Here is a 26,254-nt window from a genome sequence, read left to right as displayed (position 1 = left end):
ACGACATGGAAGTATTTGGGGTCGCCACCACGATGTTGCGGATGTGGAATTGCTCTTCCACGTGGGCGAACCAAACCTGTGGCTGTTTGGCCTAGAACACCGGCAGCTTGATTGGAGAACACCGGCAGCCAACGGCATTCTGCTGAGTGTCGGGAACGGCGGCGGCTTGCATTTTGGGCGTCCAATATACATTTGGACGCGTCGGGGTCACCAGTTTGGTGAGTCGAGACTGTGAGTGAATTCAACGGGTTTTATTTTGAATGGTAAAACAATGAATAAACGCGAGTCGATAAGACAGCCAACAAAACGATGTTGCATCCATAAGTGTGGCGCTCGAATGAATGAACTCAGCAAAAGCGCGCGAATAATGCTCCCCGTGCCCACGTGACAGGGGCAGCCAATCCAAGGGTTTGACTACCCCAAGGCACCAGCAGGTGCCGCTACAACCTAAGAGTAGAATTGGCCAGCCCTGGTATAGACTGTGAAAATGACAGCTAAAATTGTTGCATTTTATTGTCCCAAAGCTGCACCCTGCCCAGGAAAATTAGGATTTGTTCCCAGCATTTCTGAGTAACCACAGGGACAGAATTCATACCACTGAATTTTCCAATTTCAGGATGTTTGCCTCCCACATTCATTCTCCTGACCATATATTCTTCTTCTCTCTTTGTTCACCACTCCCACCTGGTTATCATCCTCTTGCCCTCTGCTTCAACCAGTCTCTAACCACATCCTTTCCCACCACAATATACTGACAATTTTTGTCTTCCCTCTCAGTCCTGATACAGGGTATTAATCCAATGCGTCGACTTACGTCTTTTGCCTCCACAGATGTTGCTTGACCCATTGAGTTCTTACAGTATTCTGATTCTAGGATTGAACTAATTTAGTATATTTTAGAGATACAGTGTGGAAATAGGTCCTTTGGCCCACCAAGTCCCGCCAACCAGCGATCTCTGTAAACTAGCACTATCCTACACACACTAGGGACAATTTAACAATTTTTACCGAAGCCAGTTAACCTACAAACCTGTACGTCTTTGGAATGTGGGAGGAAACCGGAGCTCCTGGAGAAAATCCATGCGGAGAATGTACAAACTCCGTGTAGACAGCACCCGTGGTCAGGTTCGAACCTGGGTCTCTGGCGCTGTAAGACAGCAACTCTACCGCTGAGCCACCGTGCTGCCCCTAAGTTGTGATGTTTCTCCACCCAGATTCTCTGGATTGACATATAAAGAATGCATTTACTCCTCATCTAATAGTTGCATTGAAGAAGAAACATTTAAGGGGCACAGTCACTATCTAATGTTGCTGGTCATTTAATGCACTACTTTTGTTTAACTGGCACCATCTGCACAATGACTATGCTTGTCTGACTGCAGACAAATTCAGGCTATTAGTGTATCAGAAGAATTTATTCAATTACGGGCTAATAATGGGAAAAAAGCTCATACTTAAATTCTGGAAAAATGCGCCCACACCAACAATAAAAATGTGGATATCAAATATGTTTGAAACATTACATCTGGAAGAGATGAGATTCCTCTTAGCAGATAAAGCAAACCAATTCCAAAAGACGTGGTCTACGTTTATGGACCTATTACAAGCATGAGGTGCAATAGTAATTTAAAAAAATAAATAAATAAATAAATGGTATCAGGACCTGGCATTGGGAGATAAAACAACAAAAACAGACTTGGTTGGTAGTCTTTCTGCGGAGTTTAATGTTATAATAGAGCGATTGTCCTTACTTTCTTTTTCTTTCTTTTCTAGGGTCTACTTTCTTACTTTACTTCCTTCTCTAACTTCTTTTCTAAGGGGCTTTCTTTTCCCAACACTCTTCTGCACTTCACAACTCTTGCGCACCTTCTTTACTTTCCTTACTTCTATCTTTTTCTTAAAGCTTTAAAAAAAAAAAAAATGAAGCGGTACAAAAAATGTATTAAGATATATGTGTTGTGTGTTATTGTAATTTACCGTACTTCTAATAAAAAAAAAAAAAAAAGAAAAAAAAAAAAAAAAATTCAGGCTATTAGATGTTGGATGATGTGAGTGCAATACTGCAACCTGTCAAACTATGTGAAGGAAATGTTCAGTCTGTGCAACACATACAGCATTCTTACAATGTAGGTGCTTTATTGGAACTTACATGTCTGGTCTATGATTGTGCAGTTATCAGAAGGTTGGCCTAGTAACATGGTCATCACTGGTAATTCAGGATTAATCGCAGTATCCTGTCGTTTCACATTGGCACATTTGATCAGGCAAATTGTTTTTATCATCACCTGGGAGATAATATTCTCTAGTAGTAAGTTTGCGCAATTTTTTATAGCCATTAAAGTAGTACATTTTGGAACTAAAACGGAAAATGTTGGGAAAACCCAGCAGGTCAGGCAACAACTGTGGGAAGAGAAAAAGGGTTAACATTTCAGGTCCAACACACTTCCTCAGAACTGAAAAGGAGACAAGAGAAGCCAGGTAAACCGCAGGGTGGATGGGTGATGTCCCCGACAGGGTAAAAGCAGGGTGGCAGAGGAGATAAGCTGTAAATAGGGTTACTTGGTCAACAAGTGAATGGGTGAAGTTGGAGGATGAGAATACAGTCAAAGGAACGTGAACAAAATAAAGTGGGAGTTATGAAATTCAGAGCTAGTAGGTTAGGCTGGGCATGTTCTCCAATCCCAGAGAAAGAGAGAGAACAAAAATAAACTGAGACAATATTATGGACGATGTCTGACCACGACCAAGAAATCAAGTTACTTGAAATTGTAGACTTCAAGATTGAGCAGGGTGGGAGTGAAATGAGGAGTTAATGTAGCAGGGAACGGAGAGCTCAGGATTACCCTGCAGACTGAATACAGGTGATCGCCCAATCTGTGTTTAGTTTCTCCATTGTAGACGAGACCACATTGTGAACACCTTAGTCTCCCCTCTATCTCAGACATTTCTCTTCTTTGCAATTGTTAAGCCTTTTCCCCCCCCGTCCACATAAGCTGGCTGATGATCTGCAGAGTAATTCCAGTATTTTCCATTTTCCTTTCACATTTTCATTGTTCTTGTTGGACAATTTTGTATATAAGCTTACCACAATATGTGCCAAAATATTGGATTTTTACCATTTTTAGTCGTGTTAAAATATTGCAAGTAGTGCTCCGGCCAAACGGGATCTCCAGAAAACTTACTGCAAAACCATGTAGAAATATGCCTGCTCCAACATGAGCATTGCTTCCACCCAAAAGATGTATTGAATTAAGATATTTGCAGGTTCTGACTAGCATCAATGTGATAGTAATGAGGTATAGCACTTAGAAGAAGATTCTCACCCATTATCATGGATGCCATGCATCAGAAATATACAGAGCACCACAAAGGAAAGGGAGGTTGTGGAGATGACGGTCTTCACAAATGTGCACCTTTGTCTCCCTTTTCCAGGGTTAGCCACCTTCCCTCAGTAACCTGCCACACCTATGATGTATAGTGGTGCTACCTGCCGGAATGGTCATGGACTAAGCAAAACATTATTTCCTTTTTTTTTTACAATTTCCAAAAAAATTCTCATTAATTTTTTAGCACAAACTTTGGAATTGTATGAGCAGCGTCCAGTGAGTTATGGAGCTGCCCTAGCCAGGACTTGTGATATCAGCAGCATCTCTTTAAACTGGAATAAAGCAAGAACACAATGCAACGTGCACCTGGTTCACCTGAGGTTAACAGTCATTGTGTGGAGCTTAGTTTAGTTTAGAGATACAGCATGGAAACAGGCCCTTTGGCCCATTGAGTCCGCACCGACCAGCGATCCCTGCACATTAACACTACCCTACACATGCTAGGGACAATTTATATTGAAACCAAGCCAATGAACATACAAACCTGTACGTGTTTGGAATGTGGGAGGAAACCGAAGATCTTGGAGAAAACCCACAAGGTCATGGGGAGAACGTACAAACCCGTTGCCAGGTTCAAACCTGGGTCTCTGGCACTACAAAGCAGTAGCTCTACCGCTACGCCACCGTGCCACTCCAGTTGCGAAGGTGTGAAGTGAAACTTGCAGTTTGTGATGATTAATGTTATTGGGTGTGCATCTGATTGCAGGGGAATGTCAGACATTGTAACTTGGATCAAGATCAGAATTGGCCAGCTTTACGATTAATGAGATTCCGCCCACAAAGAATTGCAAACATGATCTATTCTGAAAATTGTTTCTATATTGTATTGTACTATAAAAATAACAATGCTACATGTTCCAATTTCTTGACCATAGTTCTTGGTGCATGTAAATATTTGCTCTGCTGGTTCAAGAAAACTAAAGGCAAAAGTTATCAACTTGGGCTACTGTCAAAATTAAATTGGTGCAGTTATGATTTTGAAAAGCCCATTCTCTTTCAAGTGATGAAATTGGAGGGAAAGGGAATCCTTTACAGTTGATGTGATGTGATTCAGACCGGAAATAATGTATGAAATCCTAATGCTCATGTTCAAAGGAATCAGGGGATGGTTAATTGGCTTTTATTGTGAGCGAATTTGAGTTTGATAAATAGGTTTTAGAGCCACTTTTGGCCCTTCGTGTGACATTTCTATGTACAGTTTTAATCTTCTTAAAGCGCCTGCTGGTTACTTCTCTCCATGAGAGGAGCCATTTTGGAAAGAAATCATAATTCTTCTGGAGCCTGATATTTGGGAACACCTTATGGCAGTGATGCAGAGTTGGAATTATGATTAGTTTGTGCCCCCTGTGTACCGTGGAGCAAATGAGTAGACAGCTATATTGATCAATGTCTCCTGACAAAGACTCTTCATTAAAATCCATATCTCAATGCAGCTATTTACAATCTCATGAAAAACATACAAATCATGCAATAATTTAATAATATAAGTACAGGGTATGGTGCACTGGCTAGGTTATTGGATGCAATGACATTAACATCTCATGCAATGCAGAGGATAGAAACTATGTTTATTGAAAACTTTGATTGCAGAAATAAATTTTAGGCATGTAATACTTTTCAAGATTGAGTTCTATATCCATCAAGATTGTCATCAGGCTTCTCAATTATTCAACTCTCTGGGAATTGTTTCCCTTTGAGCTTATTTATAGTTCATTTTGATTTTCTTCTGATGAAAATGAGGCAGTCCAAAAGTGTTTTGTTGTGCATCAAATCTGTCCTACATTTGATCCAGAATGCATGGTGCTGACTTTACAGGAGTAATTTTCTTAAAATTGGAGATCCCATGGAGGAAACAATAGTAGGAATTTGCAATACTACAAACCCTCATCCCTCCCACCCTAACCCATGCTACATTTCAACATTAAATTGATCAGCAATTACAACACATGATTATCTGTGGGAAGAGTTAAAAAAAAATTAGATCTCAGAGGATGGTGGGTACATGGAATGAGCTGCCACAGGAGGTAGTTGAGCCACATACTATGACAAAATTTAAGGGGCACTTGGACAGGCACATGGATAGGAAAGGTTGAAAGGAATACGGGCAAAATGCGAGCAAATGGGACTAACTTAGATGGAGCATCTTGGTCGAATGAACGAATTGGGCCAAAAGGCCTCTGTGCTGTGTGACTCTATCACTCAAGAAAATTATTAGAATAATCCAAGCTGCAGCATTCCTCCATTGATGAATGACAATGTCATACTTAGTTTTGAATGTCTGTGGGCATAGATTCGTTATTCCATAACTGAGTACTCCAGAACAACAGTTAATTTTCTTATTGCAGGTATTCTTTACCACAAGCCGCACACAAAATATAAAATCCTGCAAAATGTTCAGTTTAAGAGAAAGGATCTGGAATAGAGATTGGTGGAGCTGATCTTTGATTTTTCTTCCTGATAGCAACCTCGTGGTAATGAGATTTTCCCTGGCGGTCTGTGGTTAATTCACACAAGATAAGCTGGTGATTCTTCAAGACGATCGATGTTCAGTCTTTTCTTATTCTGGATGGGAAATAATGCAGTGCAGCACACAGAGGAAGTTAATGAGACAGTCTGCTGTTCTGCCAGATGGTGGAGTGATTGAGAGATGCATAAAATCTGACAGCAGATCAAAGGCATTGCAGAAAACAAATGTGAATCTGCGATACAAAGATAGCACTGTACTGTGTGTATCATTTATCTATGTAGAGGCAGCTGCTTCCCATTATTGGATGGGCATTTTCTGAGGTGATATGTCGTAATTAATTGTAACTCATTTTAATTTCCTCCCCATCTTTCCTGGTGGTGCAGCCTCTTGCTAAGGTGCAAGTCAGTGGAAATAGTTGTTTCCTTGTAGCTCATCGCCATGCCTTAATGTAGTCAGCTATCTTGCGGTCGTTTTGTGCTATACACACATCTCTAGCTGCACTCACTTCATCAAAGGGGAGGCCGGCAATTGATTTTTCTTCTTCATTTCCCAGCAGTGGGACAATTAGGCCAGTTTCCTTGCAGTGATTGTAACTGACAATGACTGTTCCATTGTAAAACTGGAATAGAACTTGGGATTTTGTCATCTCTTCTTAAATTTAAAAGTAAGCAATGCCATTCTTCACCTGGCTTCTATTCTTTAAGGCAATCGCTCTGGTTGTTAGGTCTGAACATTACATTAGACGACTACCAAATAGATTAGAAGGAGTGGTTCTGGCTCGAAGCAGTGCTGACTCGTAGGGCCGAATGGCGTCCTCCTGCACCTAGTTTCTATGTTTCTATGAGTGTATACATTTTCGAAGATTGATACCTTGTGTAGATGGGGCATGTCTAGTATAGTTGGGCCAAAGGGCCTGCTTCCATGCTGTATGAATCTATGACTCTATGACCTATTCCATAATTTATGCAAAATTAAATTTGGAGTTGATTAATTCTTAAGTCCGATACTCTATTAATCCACTAGTCCAGCCCATCCTATTATTTTATGGACCTGGCAAGTGAAAGAATTGGGTGCCATAATGGATTAACACATTGATTGGTCTTGTAATTGAGGGAAACAAATTCAAACTGAGCCGGAGTTGAATGAAGGGTCTCTCGTTATAATTGTGGTAATTGTTCCATGTGGAATTAATCAGAATATAGTCCTAACGCTGACAAAGTGAGGCCTTGTATATGGGCAAAATTGTCAGCATCAACGTGGTGGGCAAAAGGGCCAATTTCTATGGTGTAAGATTCTATGGTTCTCTGACTAGTTTTATGTTCACAGAGAAAGGCTCCCTTATTTCTATGAAAAGCCAAGCAGACAGCTGGGACTTTGAGGTGAACTCAAGACTTGTACAGTATCTTTTGGCTGAATAGATGGAAATTTATCGAACAACTAATTTATGTTTGAACTGATCAGTGATCAATTAAAGAGAAGTAATGCATACTTTACTTGTGATTTACAGTGCTATATTTAACCTTTGTGTCCTGGGTGAAATAATATAAAAGGCACTTTGGCCTCTATTAAGTATTGGTGGAAACATTGTGTGTAAAAGTCAAACACTTTTCATTCACACCATTTACCTTGAATTGACTGACAGTGTGATTGCTTGGTAAAATGTACTGTAAGTACTAGAATTGCCAATGTCAGTGAGACTATGGTTGACATTCTTATTACTGACTCTGTCAGTGTGTAATAGCAGACATTACACTGAAAAGGCAGGGTAATGAGGTTAAAGAATAGGGCTGTATAAATAGAGAGACCAGTGAGCCATTTCCTTGGATAGTTGATCCCAGGATGGATAGAGTCATATGAAATCTTGATTAACCTTTTGTTCAGTGATGTGATAATATGGTTCCCAGGAACACAACTCAAGCATTGGAAAGAGATTATTCAGTAGATCATCAACAGACTCTGGGGATTTTTTCCCTCCCATCATCAGAGAAATTTATACCTGTGTGTAGGTTTGTTAAACGTTTGGGAATAACTCCAAGGAAAGGAAAGCAAGGCTGATTTTACTAAGCACTTGTGGGCCAGATGTACAAAAGCATAAACAATGAATGAAGTACCCATTGCCCAGATGCAACATGGATTTGTGTAGGAAAGAAGTGCAGATGCTGTTTAAATCGAAGGTAGACACAAAATGCTGGAGTAACTCAGCGGGTCAGGCAGCATCTCTGGAGAGAAGGAACGGATGACGTTTCAGGTCGAGACCCTTCTTCAGCATTTTGTTTGTTCAGTACCCCTGAGGACTCTCCAGGAAGTTCTGAATCAACAAAAACCCAAGACGGTGAAAATAATAGCCTTTCAGTGGATTTGATGCCTTTTATGTCCTTTGCCCATTGCCAGCTTTACAAAGTAGAACATAACAGGCCAAAAATAGTTACTGGGAATAACAGTTCCACAGTCTCCACTACATTGACTCCTCTGTGCTTAATATCCTGAATGATAGAAATCATGGGGGAAATTTGGTAGGAAGGCAGGAAAGATTAACTTTTTGAGATTTTTGCTTTTCCTTCCTGAATGTGGAGGACCAAGTCTCTCAGATCCAAGTCCAATATCATGACTAATGTGGTCAACATGTAGGATTGTCTGGCTGTCTCCCAGAACGGAAGATGGATCACTTTCTGTGTCCGCTGCTGCCGGTAATTTATGAGAAAGATCCAACATAATTGCAGTTGATTGCATGTTTTTATTGAGTGAAGTCGCTAGTATGATCTCCTTACATCCTGCTCCTGATCTCACACCTGCTTCCTGAGTGCTTGAGATTCGATGGATGTATCTGCTTGACTTCTATTGACAGGCTCCCAGTAAGTCTGTGCTTTCAATTTTTAGATAAAATCTCAAAATTTCTAGCAATTGATCTTAACCAAAAGCTGTAACTGAGTTGCAATTATTATGTGATTTGTCATTTAATTTTTTTCTTATCAAGATTGAAATAATACATTCATTCTGCACTTTCTAGTAGATTAAAGAAATACATTCTGAAGGCTCGATAGCAAGCAGCTACACTCAGAATGTTTTAGCATTAAAATTGCAGGAAGTAGGACTTAGATTATTTTGAATTAGCATTATTTTTCTCAAGTAGAACTATGACCGCAGTAAAAGATGTAAGAAATTTCTCCCTGTAACGCTCCTATGGATCTTACCTTGATAATGATAATAATGTTTTTGCTTCAGACATTTCAAGCATCAATAAAGGAAATGGCCTTCAACAAAAATAGCATGAAATCCCAGTGATAATGTCTTGACAGTAGAACAGAAGCAAGGAACAGCAGCATGGAGACGAGAGGTAGCAAAGAGCATGGCAGGCATTGTACAAATAAATATACCTAAAACCATTTCTGCTTCTAGCTATGTAGGAAGGAACTGTAGATGCTGGTTTATATCAAAGATAGACACAAAATGCTGGAGTGACTCAACGGGTCAGGCAACATCTCTGGAGAAAAGGAATAGGTGACGTCTTGGGTAAGATCACTTCTTCAGTCTGAAGAAGGGTTTTGACCCGAATCGTCACCTATTCCATTTTTCCAGAGATGCTGCCTGACCCACTGAGTTACTCCAGCATTTTGTGCCTATCCTCTGCTAGCTGTATACTAGTGACATAATGGGGTGATTGGAGTTATAATCTGGGCCTACAAGCCATCAGCAACGGGAGGAAGGATGATTGGGTGAAGGAAAATAAAAACAAGATACTTTGGAGCTATCTATAAGATTAAAGTAATGATCAGGTGAGTATGATTACCTTCAACTAACAACCCAGTTGGGCCAATGGGCAGAATAAAGAAAAGATTTAAGATTTTACATAGGTCCCTGGTATCACTTGTCAAATGGTATTGCACTTAGATGCAGTGATTAGACAATTGCTTAGCAAAGCCAAGATGCTTTTAATGCAAAGTGTTGCACACCCAGAAAGACAGAAATAAGCATATTTGCACACAACAGAAAGAGCTACGGGAGTTAACAATTAATAATCTCTATACTAGAGTTATATTTAGCTAAGAATAATGTTCAATGCTAGAGTTATATTTAACAATGAATAATGTTCTGTGCTAGAGTTCTATTTAACGATGAATAATGCTCTATTCTAGGGTTGTATTTTCTGGAATTAAGTCTATTAAAGGATGATTGACCAAAGTATTTAAAGTGGGGTTTTTTAATTTGACGTGTTAGATAGATAAATTATTTCTGTTATTGGTATCTAGGATGAAGAGACATTGTTGAATATTTTGAGCCAGAGACTGTGGGGGGGGTTAGGGGCTGATTTTGGCTGGATTGAAGTGGTGGCTGGACCACCAGTTGCCGGAAAATCGGTGGTATATTTTTATTTCAATGTGTAATATCGCTACAAAAAACAAATTTATAATTAGTCGGCAGTGTTCTCAGATTATGAATGGAAGTGCTGAAGCTGTTAGTGGTACTTCAGATTAAAGATGAACCATAGATGAAATAATTGTTCCCAGTCTTCGTAAAGCCGGCAATTTAATAATATTAACTACATCAGCAAGGAAGCAGCTACGAAACATAGATAAATATATAGAGATTAATCTTTCTAATCTTTGGGACTGTGGCTCAATAGAGAACAATTGCTGTTTAGGTATATGAATCAAATCTGTCAGTGAGAGGCAGTCAGAAGGATGTGTTATAAACTGGGGTGATGGCAGGTCAGTATTAGGGGGAAGTAGATTGTAAGCAAAGGCCGTAGGTTTAATTGAAGTAAGGTTTGCAAAGGGAATTATGTCTGAGCTGTGCTGAAAACAGTTATAGATCATAATTCATTTTCAATTGGTCACATTTGGGATTTGTGCTTCAGGGTATAATAAAAAGCCTTTGAGACCTTGAATAGTACTGAATGGAAGTGAGTGATTGTGAAAGTCAGAAGACAATCTATCCTTGTTTTATTCTGCTACCAATATTGTACATGACAGATACTTACCTTTATTAAACATGGATGGATTTTGAAAGCATCTCTGATAATAGTTTGTTAAATGACTTGCAATGATATAGAGGCACAAAATAACATAGACCAGAAACAGGACATTTGGACTATCAAGAAGGATTGTTACAACAAGAACAATAGGGAGAGGTTGAGTAGGCTGGGTCTCTATTCCATGGAGTGCAGGAGGATGAGGGGAGATCTTATAGAGGTATACAAAATCATGAGAGGAATAGATCGAGTAGATACACAGAGTCTTTTGCCCAGAGTAGGGGAATCGAGGACCAGAGGACATAGGTTCAAGGTGAAGGGGAAAAGATTTAATAGGAATCTGAGGGGTAACTTTTTCACACAAACGATGGTGGGTGTATGGAACAAGCTGCCAGAGGAGGTAGTTGAGGCTGGGACTATCCCATCATTTAAGAAACAATTAGACAGGTACATGGATAGGACAGGTTTGGAGGGATATGGACTAAGCGCAGGCAAGTGGGACTACTGGCACACTGTTGGCCGGTGTGGGCGAGTTGGGCCGAAGGGCCTGTCTCCACTCTGTATCACCCTATGACTCTATCTCGACCTGAAATGTCACCCATTCCTTCTATCCAGAGATGCTGCCTGTCCTGCTGAGTTACTCCAGAATTTTGTGTCTATCTTTGGCCTAACTCATCCATGTCGACCAAGATGCTCTATCTAAGCTATTTGCCTGTGTTAGGCCCATATCCCTCTATAACTTTCCTACATACCTGTCAAAATGTCTTTGAAATATCGTTCTTGAACCTGCTTCAATTAGACAACATGAGTAAAGACGTTGGGAGGTCATGTTGCAGTTGTGAGACCTTATTTAGAGTATTGTGTTCAGTTCTGGGCATCATGTTATAGGAAAGATGTTGTCAAGCTGGAAAAGGTATAGAGAAGATTTACGAGGATGTTGCCAGGACTCGAGTGCCTGAGCTCTAGGGCGAGGTTGAGTAGGCTGGGACTCTATTCCCTGGAGCACAGGAGGATGGGTTCTAGTGTTGGTGTGCTTTCTTGGTCATTGCTTCAATATGGCTGGACCAGGACAATTTAATTTGGTTTAGTTTAGCTTAATTTAGAGATACAGCACATAAACAGGCCCTTGGGCCCACTGAGTCCACACTGACCAGCGATCCCCATACATTAACACTATCCTACACACCCTAGGAACAATTTTACATTTGTACCAAGCCGATTAACCTACAAACCTGTACGTCTTTGGAGTGTGGGAGGAAACAGTAGATCTCAGAGAAAACCCATGCAGGTTACAGAGAGAAGGTACAAATTCCGTACAGACAAGCACCCGTAGTCAGGAACAAACCCGGTCTCTGGCGTTATAAGGCAATGTGGAACTTTCCTCCACATGGGCATTAACCAGTGGATTAGGACCTTAGCCGTAAGGACAAGGAAGATATTAAGTTGAAAAGTAAGTTGTGCTGTTGATGCTGAGGAACAAGGAAAGGTGGGGACTGCAATGCCTTTTTGTTGCTGAAGCCGATGGGTTACAGTACTTTGTCTGAACAGACTTTCCAACATCTGTCTGAATTCTTCCAAAAATTGTATCTGTTCAAAACCTAACTTTGAAATTAAAATTGCTGGAGCACATCACTGGAGAATTGTTGGAGAAACAGTTTGTAACTTCTACAATTCATTTATGTCATAAAATTAATGTTCATCCAAGTGAAATCTTACAGCACCTGCCTCACTTGCTGTCTCAGAAAAACTAGCAAATCATCTGTCGTTCATATGCCTCTTAATATGACTCATTGTCAGTCATTCCAAAGGACTTGAGAAGGTCTGGCTGCATAATTGCACTAATTGCAGTACGGTGGCGCAACGGTAGAGTTGCTGCCTTACAGCGCTTGCAGCGCGGCACACCCAGGTTCGATCCTGACTACGGGTGCTATCTGTATGTAGTTTGTACATTCTCCCTGTGACCTGCGTGGGTTTTCCCTGAGATCTTCGGTTTCGTCCCACATTCCAAAGACATATAGGTTTGTAGGTTCATTTGCTTGGTGTATGTGTAAATTGTCCCTATTCTGTGTAGGGTAATGTTCATGTGTGGGGATCGCTGGTCGGCGTGGACTCGGTGGGTCGAAGGGCCTGTTTCCGCGCTGTATGTCTAAAATAAACCTCAATGCCTCCAAGCAATGTGTCCAAGGTGCATTGCTAACTCAATGGATGTTGTTTGAATTGGTGGCAGGGAACAGGTACTGTGCCCTTATGAGTGAGAGCAGGTGCTGAATTCACTATTGCATCAGAGTACATTACATTGCCTGCATTTAACACCGGCGTTTTAATATGGAAACTGCTTCAGAAATCTTCACTAAAGTGTTGTCACAGTCAAAGCACAAAGAAAAACAACACAGGAAGGAGCATCAAAACCTTGACCAAAGCATTGGTTTTAGGGAGGACCATACAAGAAAAAGAAAGAGGTGGAGATGTCAAAGTGCATCGAAGGGGCAGAAGGTGCAACTAGGAACCCGAAGATTGAAAATATCCAATGGTTGGGCAAAGGGAATGGAGATTATATGAAACATGGATTCAGAGGTGGAAACACTGAGGAATATTATTCAGATACTGATGATGGAGACATTTTGTTTCAGTTACATATATTTGTTAAGTCATTACATTGCTTTTGCATTGATCCACTGCTGGTGAATATTGTTGCATGAGCACTGGCAGCCTCCACAATTCCTTTCTTCTGAGTCCTTTCTATTATCTTCAGGATATTTTACTCGATAAACCACACAGGTGTTATCTCTTCCTGTACTGCTTTCATATGTACATTTCAGGTTCTCTTGATTTTGTGCATGTCTCTGTGGATCTGACCACTGGGTTCAAGATCAGTTTCTTTGCAGCAAACATCAAGCTCTTGAACATTGCATAGGCCTAACCACTACCTCAGCAACTCTGATATTTGGACTTCTATGGACTTTGTTTTTGGTTGCACAATGGACTTCAGTTTTGCACTATTATGGTTATCTAGTATTATTGATTATTAATTTATTGATTATTGTTTATTTATTTGTAAGATTATGTTAATGGACCTGCTAAGCTGCAGCAAGTAAGAATTTCATTGTTCCATTGCTTCTTTGTTGAATGAAGTAACAACATACCAGCACATGAGACAATTAAAAACTTTGTGGACAAGGGTGACCTGCCACACGCAGAAGTAGCTGCCAAAAATTCCAAACTGAGATGGCAATCTCTTAATACACAGAAATGGAGACAAGGAAAATAACAGAATCAAACTCACAATAGGCACAGCTGGTGGAGCTGCTGCCTCACAGTGCCAGAGAACCAAGTGATCCTGACCTCAGGTGCTGTCCGTGTGGCATTTGCACATTTTCCCTGTGACCATGTGGGTTTCCATCGGGTGCTCTGGTTTCCCATCCACTTAATAAAGATGTGGAGGTTTGAAGGATCAATTGGCCTCTGTAAATTGCTGCATGTGTTTAGGGAGGGATGCAAAAATGGGATAACATGGAGCTAGCATGAACAGGCGATTGGTGGTTGGCGTGGACTTGGTGGGCCAAAAGGCCTGTTTCCATGCTGTATCTTTGAATCAATCAATCAAAAACCTTTGTCTAAATTGAGAAAAGATGACTATCTGTGCACACCAACTGGCTGGAGTATTCAAGGACATCTTCAATCTCTCATTTCTGTGGTCAGATTTCCCACCTGCTTCATAAGGGCATCTATTGTACCCAAGAAAGGCACCATGTCCTTCCTCAATGACTACCATCTGATAGCACGTACATCTACCAAAATGAAGTTGTGGAGTGAATCAACTCCCACCTCAGAAATTACCTGCATTTGCTTCAATTTGCCTATCGCCACAATAAATTCACAGCAGATGCTCTCCCACATGTTCCATTCAGCTCTGGAACATGTGGATAACAGGAACATATACCCAGGCTGCTGTTCATCGATTACAACTCAGCGTTCAAAATTATCATCCCCTCCAAACTCATCACCAAGCTCCAAGAGGGCTTCTGCACCTCATTTTGCAACTAGATCCTTGAGTTCCTTATCAACAGACCTCAATCAGTTTGGATCATTAACAGCACCTCCTCCTCATTGACCATCAATGCTTAGACCATTGCTCTACTCTCTACACTTGACTGTGTGGCTAAGCACAGCTCCAATGCCAACTATAAACTTGCTGATAACACAACTGGTGGTGATGAATTGGCAACAGTAGAGAACATCTGGCTGAATATTGCTACAACAACTCGATGCCAACAAAGCCAAGGAACTGATTGTTGGCACGTGGTTGCCTGACTTCCCCTTTTTGAAGATAGACCCAAAATGCTGAAGTAACTCAGCGGGACAGGCACCATCTCTGAAGAGAAGGAATGGGTGACGTTTTGGTTCGAGACCCTTCTTCAGGTTCCTTCTCTCCAGAGATGCTGCCTGACCCGCTGAATTCCTCCAGCATTTTGTGTCCATCTTTCGTGTAAACCAGCATCTGCAGTTCCATCCTACACAGTCCCCCTTATGAAGTCAGTTTTTATGGATGGGTAGGTCATGGAGAGAGATAACATCTTCATATTCCTGTGTATTAATATCTTAGCTGACCTATGCTGGGCCCAGCATATGGATGCAATTACTTCAATACCACTACTTTCTTAAAAGTTTAAAGAGATGCCCTATGTCTCTGCATACTTGGACAAACCTTATCAGACGTACTGCAGGAGGTATCCTCACTGTTGTGTCATGGCCTGGTATGGGAGTTCCAATACACACAAATACAAGATTTGACATACCCCTATCCATCACAGGAACAGCCCTCCCCGGCATTGAAAGCATCTATATGAGGTGCTCCCTTAAGCATCTGTCATCAAAGACTCCCACCATCTGGGCCATGCCCTCTTCTCACTACCTCCATTGGGCAGGAGATACAGAGGCCTGGAGTCTAGTCACACACCAGCAGGTTCAGAAACAACCACTTTCCTATAACTATCAGGTACCTGCATCAATCTACACAACTCCAATTCCACATCAACACCTGAACAGCCCAGCCCACTTTTTCTTGCATGATTTTGCAATGGTCTTTCTTCTAATTATGTTTTTGCACTGCCTTTTTTTTGCAGTTTTCTTTCTTTTAGAAATGTATGTGTAATTTGTGTATAATTTTGTTTAAAATAGTTGTTGTGTGCCCATATTCCTGTGATGCTGCTGCAAGCAAGACCTTTCATTGTACCTGTACCTCACTTTACTTGTGCATGTAATATGCTTGAACAAAAATGACACATTTTCATCGTATATCAAAAACCTTCGAAAGAAGTCTTAACTCAGTGCTATATATGATCCATGATTGATTTTATCTGCAGTGAATCATATGAGTGATCATTTCTGGGTGAAGTTGTGCCAGCCAGAAATTGGGCTGTCACTTCCAGTTGCAATCTCTATTAATGTGCCTGATGTTTACCTAGGATCAGGTGTGACACCCGATGACATTCATGTAACACAGAATACTGTCTGCAACCACAGAAAATGCAGTTGAAAGCTTCACTTAACAACCATCCTAATTTGGTCAGGAGGACTCGGAGCAGATCTTGTTTATCAAGAAGTACAAGTACCTCATTCGCTGAAAGTGGCGTCGGAGATAGATAGGGCGAAGAAGGCTTTTGACACGTTGGCCTTCGCTCTGGGAACTGAGTACTGAAGTTGGACAATATGTCACATTCAATTTAGAAGACATACAATTTAGAGGATGCACTTGAAGTATTGTGTTCAGTTTTGGTGACGCTCTTATGGGAAAGATGTCTTTAAGCTGGAAAGTGTGCAGAGAAGGCTTACAAGGATGTTGCCAGGACTCCGTGGCCTGAGCCAGTGGGAGAGATTTGGACAGGTTCAGACTTTATTCCTTTGAGCACAGGAGGCCGAGCCGTGATATTGTTGAAGTGTATAAAATCACGCGGGGAATAGATTGTGTGGATGTGCAGAGACTTTTCCCAGGGTAGTGGAATCAAGAAGTGGAATGCATAAGTTTAAGGTGAGAGGGGAATGTTTTAATAGGAACCCGAAGGGCAAATATTTCACTTAGAGGGTGGTTGATACCTAGAATGAGTTGCCAGAGGAGGCAGATACAATAGCAATATTTAAAAGACATTTAGACAGGTACATGGATAAAAACAGTTGAGAGGGATGAGGACCAAACAAGGACAAATTGGATAAGCTTTGATGGAGCATCTTGGTCAGTATGGATGAGTTGTGCCAAATGGCCTGTTTCCGTGTTATGTAACTCTAAATTTACAGGCATACTGCTGGCTTCAGGAGACTTGACTAGGCAGCTTTTGATCTTACTGCAGACTGCTCAAACATATCTCAAAGTCCACAGAGCATGTTCAAATTAACCACGTGCTTCTCCAACATTTAGCTACAGAGGTATTTATTCTGTGAGCATCAGAGTGGTGGACAATGATACCAGCAGCTCCTCTGTAATTAGCAACCTTGGGACAAGTGTTGCTGACCACATGTACAGCCTCAGAGACCTTGGAGCAGGAGTCAAAGACCTCCAGTAGAGCCTAATCCCACAGAGTTTACATGGACATCATACTTGGCCTGAATTTGTCTCTCGAGGAATGTAGTAATTGACCCAGGTAATCAAAGTATGAAACTCTATGGACCACCTTCAGCCAGTTCCTTGTGCTTGGACTGTTTTCTCTGAACAAGTCAAGACCATGGTGGAGGCAGACATGATACTGGCATTGATATAGGCTTTTGGATAGACACATGGATGCGCAGGGAATGGAGGGTTATGGATCATGTGCAGGCAGAGGAGATGGCTTCATGTTTGGTGCGGGCATTGTGGGCTGAGGGGACTGTTCCTCTGCTGTACTGTTTTATGTTCTTTGTTTTCTGTTTTAAAATGCATCTTGTTCAGCACGGACATTTGTTCCTGGGCGGGAATGTTTATGTTCTCTGTACGAATTTTAACTACCGGCATGGTGGCATAGCAGTAGAGTTGCTGCCTTACAGCGCCAAAGACCCGGGTTGGATCCCGACTACGGGTGCTGTCTATACGGAGTTTGTACGTTCTCCACTTGGCCGCGTGGATTGTCTCCGAGATCTTCGATTTCCTCCCACACAAGTACAGGTTTGTAGGTTAATTGGCTTGGTATAAGTGTAAATTGTCCTTAGTGTATGTGGGATAGTGTTAATGTGCAGGGATCGCTGGTTAGTGCGGACTTGGTGGGCCCAAGGGCCTGTTTGGGTGCTGTATCCCTAAGCTAAACTAAGCTAAACCTCGCCACTGGATCATTCCAGGCATACGACAGATTTCTGCCATATTTCTCAATTTGCGGCCCACTGCGGCAACACAAAATGACACGCAGATTTCGACTCAACAAGAGAATATTTCATCTCCTTTAATTGCAGTGAGAAGAACATGTCATTGAGTGCTGGCATTTGCCAGCTTTGCTATTTTTTATTGATCACAGTAATGTGTCCATTAATTTAATGTCTGATCTTTTCATCTACAGAAAAAAACTATGTTTCTTAAATGTGAAGCTGATTTTAGTTCATGAAAATAATTTCTTGATGGTGAATACCATGGTTACTGACAGCTCTAAACCTCCTTCATGCTGAAGCAAACCACATTACCAGACTTTTTTGACTGAGGGATAGACAATGAGGTACATGGTTTACCTCCCACTCCTGTGGCCTTTCAAGCATGTTTGAACGCCAAGTAAAGGTACAACTACAGGGATTCAAATACCTGGATAATGATGGAAAATGCCATTGGCTCTAGGTGAAATCTATTGTCTGCAACCTTCCATAAACGGCCAGCCCTGGACGCCCAACAGCTACAGAGATTTGATCAGTGTGTGCTGTACAAACCTGTAGACTTGTAAACAAGTAAAAATAAAGATGTTGTCAAACGTGAAAGGATTCAGAGAGGATTTACCAGGATGTTGCCAGGACCTGAGGGACAGAGCTATAGGGAGAGGTTCAGGCGTAAGGGCCTGTCCCACTTGGCTGTCATTCGCGCGCCATTTACGTGACCGGGTAGTGTGTGGATAGCGCGTGGGTAGCGCGGGACGGGCGCATGGAGTGGTGTGGAGGAGTGTGGAGTGGCGTGGAGGAGTGTGGACTTCTTCCTGAACGAAATCTTTGTGCGCCACCGGCCTGTCGCGTAACTGACGGCCAAAGTGGGACAGGCCCAAGACCCTGGCGCGGTGCATCGTCTAACCTCCAACAGCAACAGAAGCAGGCAAACGATCGCCGAACCCGGCTTGGGGCTCATGCCCGTTGCAGACCGGATCCGCCCTCCCAGAGCGGGGCCAAGACAATTGGAGACAGACCCAAAATACAGGAGTAACTCAACGGGACCGGCGGCATCTCTGGAGAGAAGCAATGGGTGACGTTTCGTGTCAAGACCCTTCTTCAGACTGAAGAAGAGTCTCGACCCGAAACATCATCGATTCCTTCTCTCTAGAGATGCTGCCGGTCCCGCTAGTTACTCCTGCATTTTGTGTCCTTCTTCAAATGATGTCACTAGCTCCGGACGGCTGCGCAGACTCATGATGATGCCCGCGACCGTCGCGCGTCAGTTACTACCGGCCTGTCGCGTAAATGACGGTCCAAGTGGGACAGGCCCTTAAGAATTTATTCCTTGGAGCGCAGGAGGATGAGGGGTGATCTTATAGAGGTGTACAGAATCATGACAGGAATAGATCAGGTAAACGCACAGAGTCTCTTGCCCAGAGTCGGGGAATCAAGAACCACCCAACATAGCTTTAATGTGAGGGGAGAAAGATTTAATGGGAACCTTAAGGATGACTTTTTTTACACAGGATGGTGGGTGTATGGAACGAGCTGCTGGAGGAGGTAGTTGAGGCAGGCACTATTGCAACGTTTAGCAACATTTAGCCATGTGCATGGATAGGATGGGAGAGGACAAGATAAGATAGGATAGGATAGGAGGGATATGGGCCAAAGGCACGCAGGTGGGACTAGTGTAGACGGGGCTGGTTGATCGGCATTAGAAACAGAAAACATAGAAAATAGGTGCAGGAGGAGGCCATTCTGCCCTTCGAGCCAGCACCGCCATTCATTGTGATCTTGGATGATCGTCCCCAATATAGAAACATTGGTCCATTCTGTATGACACCATGACATGCACATTGCAGAGAGCAGTCAGTGCCAGCAGTAGAGCACTATGTTGACCCACTGTCTGAGATCCATGAGAGATCCCAGAAGGCCTGCAAAAGGAAGACAATGAAGACCAACTTTGAGGACAAGCTTCCCTGGCATCACCAGTTTCATTTCTCAGGTGAGTAGTGGAGAATGATATTAAATCAACTGGCAGTAAAATAACTCACTGATGGAGAGAGTATTCTCTGAGACAGCTCGTAAAGTAATAATCCCTACCTCAAACCAAATTACTGCACTCTATTGGAAGCAGAACTTTAACTCCTCCTCCCATTCCCACACTGGCCTTTCAGTGCTGACCTCCTCCACGGGCAGAGTGAGCCCCCACACAAATTGGAGGTACAGCACCTAAGATTTCACTTGGGCAGCTTACAATCCAGTGGTATTGAACTACAACTAACCCTTGTTTTCCCTCTCTCCATCCAAGATACAAGATACAAGATACATTTATTTGTCACATGTGCCAGTTGGCACAGTGAAATGTGGTCACCATACAGCCATACAATAAAAATAAAGAACACAGCACACGATAGAGTTCAACATAAAACATCCCCACACAGCAGAATCAGAGATTCCCACTGTGAGGGTAGGCACCAAAGTCAGTCATCTTCCTCTAATGTTCCTGATGTTCACCTGTGGTCGGGGCCTCCGGAGCCCTCCGCAGTCGCCGCTACGGGCAACCCGTCGCTCAGGCCCGCTCGCCGGGATGTTGGAACTCCGATGTCGGAACGGGAGGCCAACCTCAGCGGCTTGGACCTCCAAAATGGCCACCGCTTCCCACCGGAGTCCGCGGCTCCCGACGTCCCCAGTCCGCGCCGGGCGGAGATTCACGCTGGCGGCCCTCGGCAAAGGGCCCCAGGGATTCCGCGATGTCGGTCAGCGAACGCGAACCACAGCTCCGTGATGTCGTTGCTGCAGGCCCAACGCTCTGGAGCTGCAAACGGCGATCCAGGTAGGTATCGCCCGCTCTGCGGTGAATCCAGCGCCGCGCCGCCGCTGCCGAAGCTTTGGTCTCTGATCCCCGGTTTCTAGTAGGAGATAAGGTCATAAGTTATAGGAGTAGATAGACATAAAAAAGCTGGAGTAACTCAGCTGGAGAGAAGGAATAGGTGACGTTTCAGGTTGAGACCCTTCTTCAGATAGGAGTAGACCTAGAACATTCGGCCCACCAAGTCTACTCCACCATTCAAACATGGCTGATCTATCTCTCCCTCCTAACCCCATTCTCCTGCCTTCTCCCCATAACCTTTGAAACCTATACTAATCAAAAATCTATCTATCTCTGCCTTAAAAATATCCACTGACTTGGCCTCCACAGCTTTCTGTGGCAAAGAATTCCACAGATTCACCGCCTTCTGACTGAAGAAATTTCTCGTCATCTCCTTCCTAAAAGAACGTGACCAGCCATGATCACATTGAATGGCGGTGCTGGCTCGAAGGGCCGAATGGCCTACTCCTGCACCTATTGTCTATTGTCTATTGTCCTTTAATTCTGGGGCTATGACCTCTAGCCCTAGACTCTCCCACTAGTGGAAACAACTGTTTGGGTACGACACTCAATTGTTAGGACCAGCATGATACAATAATCGACCAGGACTGTTCAGATGATGCTACCTTGCTACTTGCACTGATTTTAGAATATCATTGAATGAATCTTTGATCCAATTACTTAAGTGGTTTGCTGCAACATATCTCTATTACAAGATGAGTGGAAAATTGATCAAAAATCTCTGACCTCTTGTAAAAAAATGCACTCTTTTCAGGTGAAAACTGCGTCTGAGAACTTAAACATTTGGGATAGATTTTCCTCGTTGATGGTGGCTATTCATTATTGTAGCCAATACAGTTGAAAGTAATGATATATCGATCAGATTGGCATGCAATGGTAGTGAAATGATAAGACAAACAATTTCAAGGTAATCAAGCCTACACACGCTGGAATGAGAAATCTTAATCAGGTTTCAAGAAAAAATCATTTTAAACAATTGCACTAATTAGCCATTTCTTGGTACACAATGGGGAAAAATTGATGGAGCCTCAGTGGATGAAGCAGTATGTTTCACTCAGCTTACAGCAAATAGATGTGATAGTTTTTGACCAATACTTAGAGGTCTGTCCATAAGTATTGGTCAAAGTATCGCCCAATTTTTCAGGCGACTGCCGACAACTATCAAGTCGTAGCAGGTCGCTGACAAACCGGCAACTGGAACGGCGACTGGAATGGAGACTGTCAGAGTGGAACACACACACACACATCGCTTCCTTCACCAGCCAGTTATGCAGGCGGGGGACAGGGCAAGCGGGGGGAGCGCTGTCTGAGTGAAATTCACACGGTGCAAAGCCAATGTAATACAGACACACACCACGATGAACAAGGTCACTTAAGTCCTTTAAAAGAGGGGGGGGCGAGGAGGGAGACGGGGTGGAGAGAAGGAGTGGAGACAACTTTTAAGAAGCCAGAGATACACAGCTGTGAAACTCGGCGGGCATTAACATTACCGGTTGGTTATCCTTGGTTCTGAAAACTACTGTTTATGTTTTTTTTCCAAATGAGCCAATGAAATTCACCGGTCAGCACTGGCGAAAACCTACGACAGCCTGGCGACCCATTACCACTGCATCCACATCATGAGAATTCTCACTCGTCTCCATGGCGTAAAAATTCTGGTCGCCGCTAATTTTTCAACATGTTGAAAAACAGCGGCGACCAGAATGAAGCCGCGACGAGTTACGAGAATGCGGGAACTACTCACCAGCATGCAGGCGACAACCCGGCAACCTCCGGCGAACATGTGGCGACCTTGTGGCAACCTCATAGTCTCCTGTAGTCGCCTAAAAAGTTTCATAAGTGGGACAGCACCATTAGTATGTATCAAGCAGAAATGCCAACAGCTGCCTCACCAACCAACCTGCATTCTGATGGTGGAAGAAGACCTCTAATTACATCAGGATGAGGCAATATATAAACAGAAAAATATGGTGTAGACAGGCGGCACTGATGCAATTATTAAGAAAGCACATCAGCGACTCTACTTCCTGAGAAGATTACGGAGAGTCGGTTTGTCAAGGAGGACTCTCTCTAACTTCTACAGGTGCACAGTATAGAGCATGCTGACCGGTTGCATCGTGGCTTGGTTCGGCAACTTGAGCACACTGGAGAGGAAGAGACTACAAAAAGTAGTAAACACTGCCCAGTCCATCATCGGCTCTGACCTCCCTACCATCGAGGGGTTCTATCGCAGTCGCTGCCTCAAAAAGGCTGGCAGCATCATCAAGGACCCACACCATCCTGGCCACACACTCATCTCCCCGCTACCTTCAGGTAGAAGGTGCAGGAGCCTGAAGACTGCAACATCCAGGTTCAGGAATAGCTACTTCCCCACAGCCATAAGACTATTAAACACAACTGAAACAAATCTCTGAACACTAATAGACCATTATCTGTTTATTTGCGCTTTATCTGCTTATTTATTGATGTGTGTATATATTTATATAATGGTGTGTGGACACACTGATATGTTCTGTGTTCGTGCCTACTATATTCCGTTGTGTTGATGCAAAGCGAGAATTTCATTGTCCTATCTGGGACATATGACAATAAACTCTCTTGACTCTTGACTCAGAGACCCCTGTTCGATCCTGACTACGGGTGCTGTCGTAATAGAGTTTATACGTTCTTCCCGTGACCTGTGTGGGTTTTCTCGGGAAGCTCCAGTTTCATAGAAACATAGAAAATAGGTGGAGGAGTAGGCCATTCGGCCCTTCGGCCCTTCGAGCCTGCACCGCCATTCAATATGATCATGGCTGATCATCCAACTCAGTATCCTGTACCTGCCTCACAACTTCCTTGAGAATTCATTGAAATGGATTATTCCATACTATATGTCATGAACTGCATTAAACCAAAGAGGTTTGGTGATGTGATAACTATGTATTGTGCATCTTCCTCAGCCTTGTCATGTTAGCATTTCAGTCATGGTCCTCTTCCAGATCTCCTGAGATAGCACCATATTCCATATTCCTCATGCCAACCTGTAGCCTACTCGGCTTTCAAATCACTGATGTTACATACATTATTTATCCCTCATGCTGCCACTTTCTGAGGAACTACTGTGGGGTGCCATGGTGCAGTAATGCACTTTGATCATCCCCTCTGCCTCCCTCTCTCCACCTCTTTCCTGTTCCTCCATCTTCTTGTGCTACTTGTGCTAAGTATCCTGGTGTATGGAGGGAGGAAAAATAAGTTTTTCCTCTACCCTGAAATGGCACCACAGCACTTAAAATGGCGGCCCACAACACCAAAAGATGAAGCAGATGCTCAAAGTGCATATGTATCCGTAGATTAAATAAGAGGGAGGTAGCAATCACCAATATTGAGTGTTATTGACCGATTTTGTACAGTTACTGCTCAGGTTATTTGGCTGTAATTCCTCCTATTCTGTTTCCTGAAGGATTTTATTCTTTCTCCCAGTATTTTATTCTGTCTATATTGCACCTATTTCGGTTAACGTCAGTTTTCACATCAGTGCTTCAGATGCGTGTTTCTTCATCCTAGGCAGAAGATCTTTCCCTCAGGGATACTCTAGTTTGCTCCCCTGTTTTTGATATTATGCCCTACCCTTCCCACATCACCTACTTGTATGTCCCCTTTTATCTCTTTCATTCCCACTCTCACGCATACCAACTTTTCCAGCAGTTATATTTATTGTTGAAAGGCCTAACACAGACTAGTTGGTAGACTAGTTCTGTTCAATATCAGTATCAGTATCAGTATATCTTTATTGTCATTTTCCTGAGTACTCACATACCCAGAGGAAACAAAAACACGTTGCTCAACCAGTGTCCATTCAGTGTGCAGTACAAATAACAACAAATAACTAGAAATAAAAAACATATATCATGAACAAATTAAATTAAACACTCTACTCTCTACTAAACATCAACAGGCGTTCCGATCGACAGCTGCTGCAGTGTGTCCAGGTTGATGGTTGGTGCGCGATACTTTGGCAGGGAGCTAAGTCCGTTTATCAGTCTTATAGCCTGCGGGAAGAAGCTGAGGAGCATCCTGCTGGTTTTGCAGCTAATGCTCCTGTACCTCTTCCCAGATGGCAGGATGGAGAATATGTGATGCGATGGGTGGAAGGGGTCTTTGATGATGGAGATGGCTCTGTTGATACATCTCTTCCTGTATATATCCAGCAAGAAAGGGAGTGGAGCACCAATAATCCTGCTGGCGGTCTTCACAATCCTGTCAAGTTGGTGCCGTTCGTACGCCTTGCAGCTCCCGAACCAGGAAGTGATGCCGTTGGTTAATGTGCTCTCGATTGTCCCCCTATAAAAAGTTCGTAGATGTGTAGTGGGGAGACCTGCTTTACGTAGTCTTCGAAGAGGGTGTAGTCGCTGCTGGGCTCTCTTGACCAGTGCTGTGGTGTTGGTTGTGGACATCAGGTCATCTGACAGGTGGAGTCCTAGGAACTTCACGCTGGTGACCCTTTCCACATCAGCTCCATCGATGTGCAGAGGTGTATGGTGTTGTTTTCCCGCCCTCCTGAAGTCAACCACCATCTCCTTAGTTTTTCCCACGTTGAGAATGAGGTTGTGGGATTTGCACCATCCTGTGAGCAGCTCCACCTCCATCCTGTACGCCGACTCATCATTGTCACTGATGAGACCCACCACTGTTGTGTCATCAGCGAACTTGTTGATGAAGTTGTTATTGAGTCTAGCAGTACAGTCGTGTGTAAGCAGACTAAACAGCAGGGGGCTTAGGACACAGCCTTGGGGCGAGCCAGTGCTCACGGCTATGGTTTTTGATATCCTACTGCCCACCCTGACTGTCTGCTGCCGTTGTGATAGAAAGTTCAGGACCCAGTTACATGTGCCAGCATCAACCCCCAATAGCTCCAACTTCTCCACCAGCTGCTGCGGAATGATTGTGTTAAACGCAGAGCTGAAGTCTATGAAGAGGATCCTGGCATAAGTATTTTTCCGATCAAGGTGTGACAGTATGAGGTTCAGTGTTGTTGAGATTGCGTCCTCTGTGGATACCGATCGCTGTAGGCGAACTGCAGTGGGTCTAGGTCGGCAGGTAGACTCTTTTTGATGTGCTGCATAACCAGTCGCTCAAAACACTTCATTGCTATGGGTGTTAGAGCCACTGGTCGAAAGTCATTATGGCAGGCTGGGTTTGGTTTCTTCGGGACAGGGACGATGGTGGCACTCTTAAGACAGTTGGGCACTACT

Source organism: Amblyraja radiata, chromosome 12 (genome assembly GCF_010909765.2).
Source record: "Amblyraja radiata isolate CabotCenter1 chromosome 12, sAmbRad1.1.pri, whole genome shotgun sequence".
NCBI classification, from domain to species: domain Eukaryota; kingdom Metazoa; phylum Chordata; class Chondrichthyes; order Rajiformes; family Rajidae; genus Amblyraja; species Amblyraja radiata.
Note: the sequence above shows the minus strand (reverse complement) of the source record.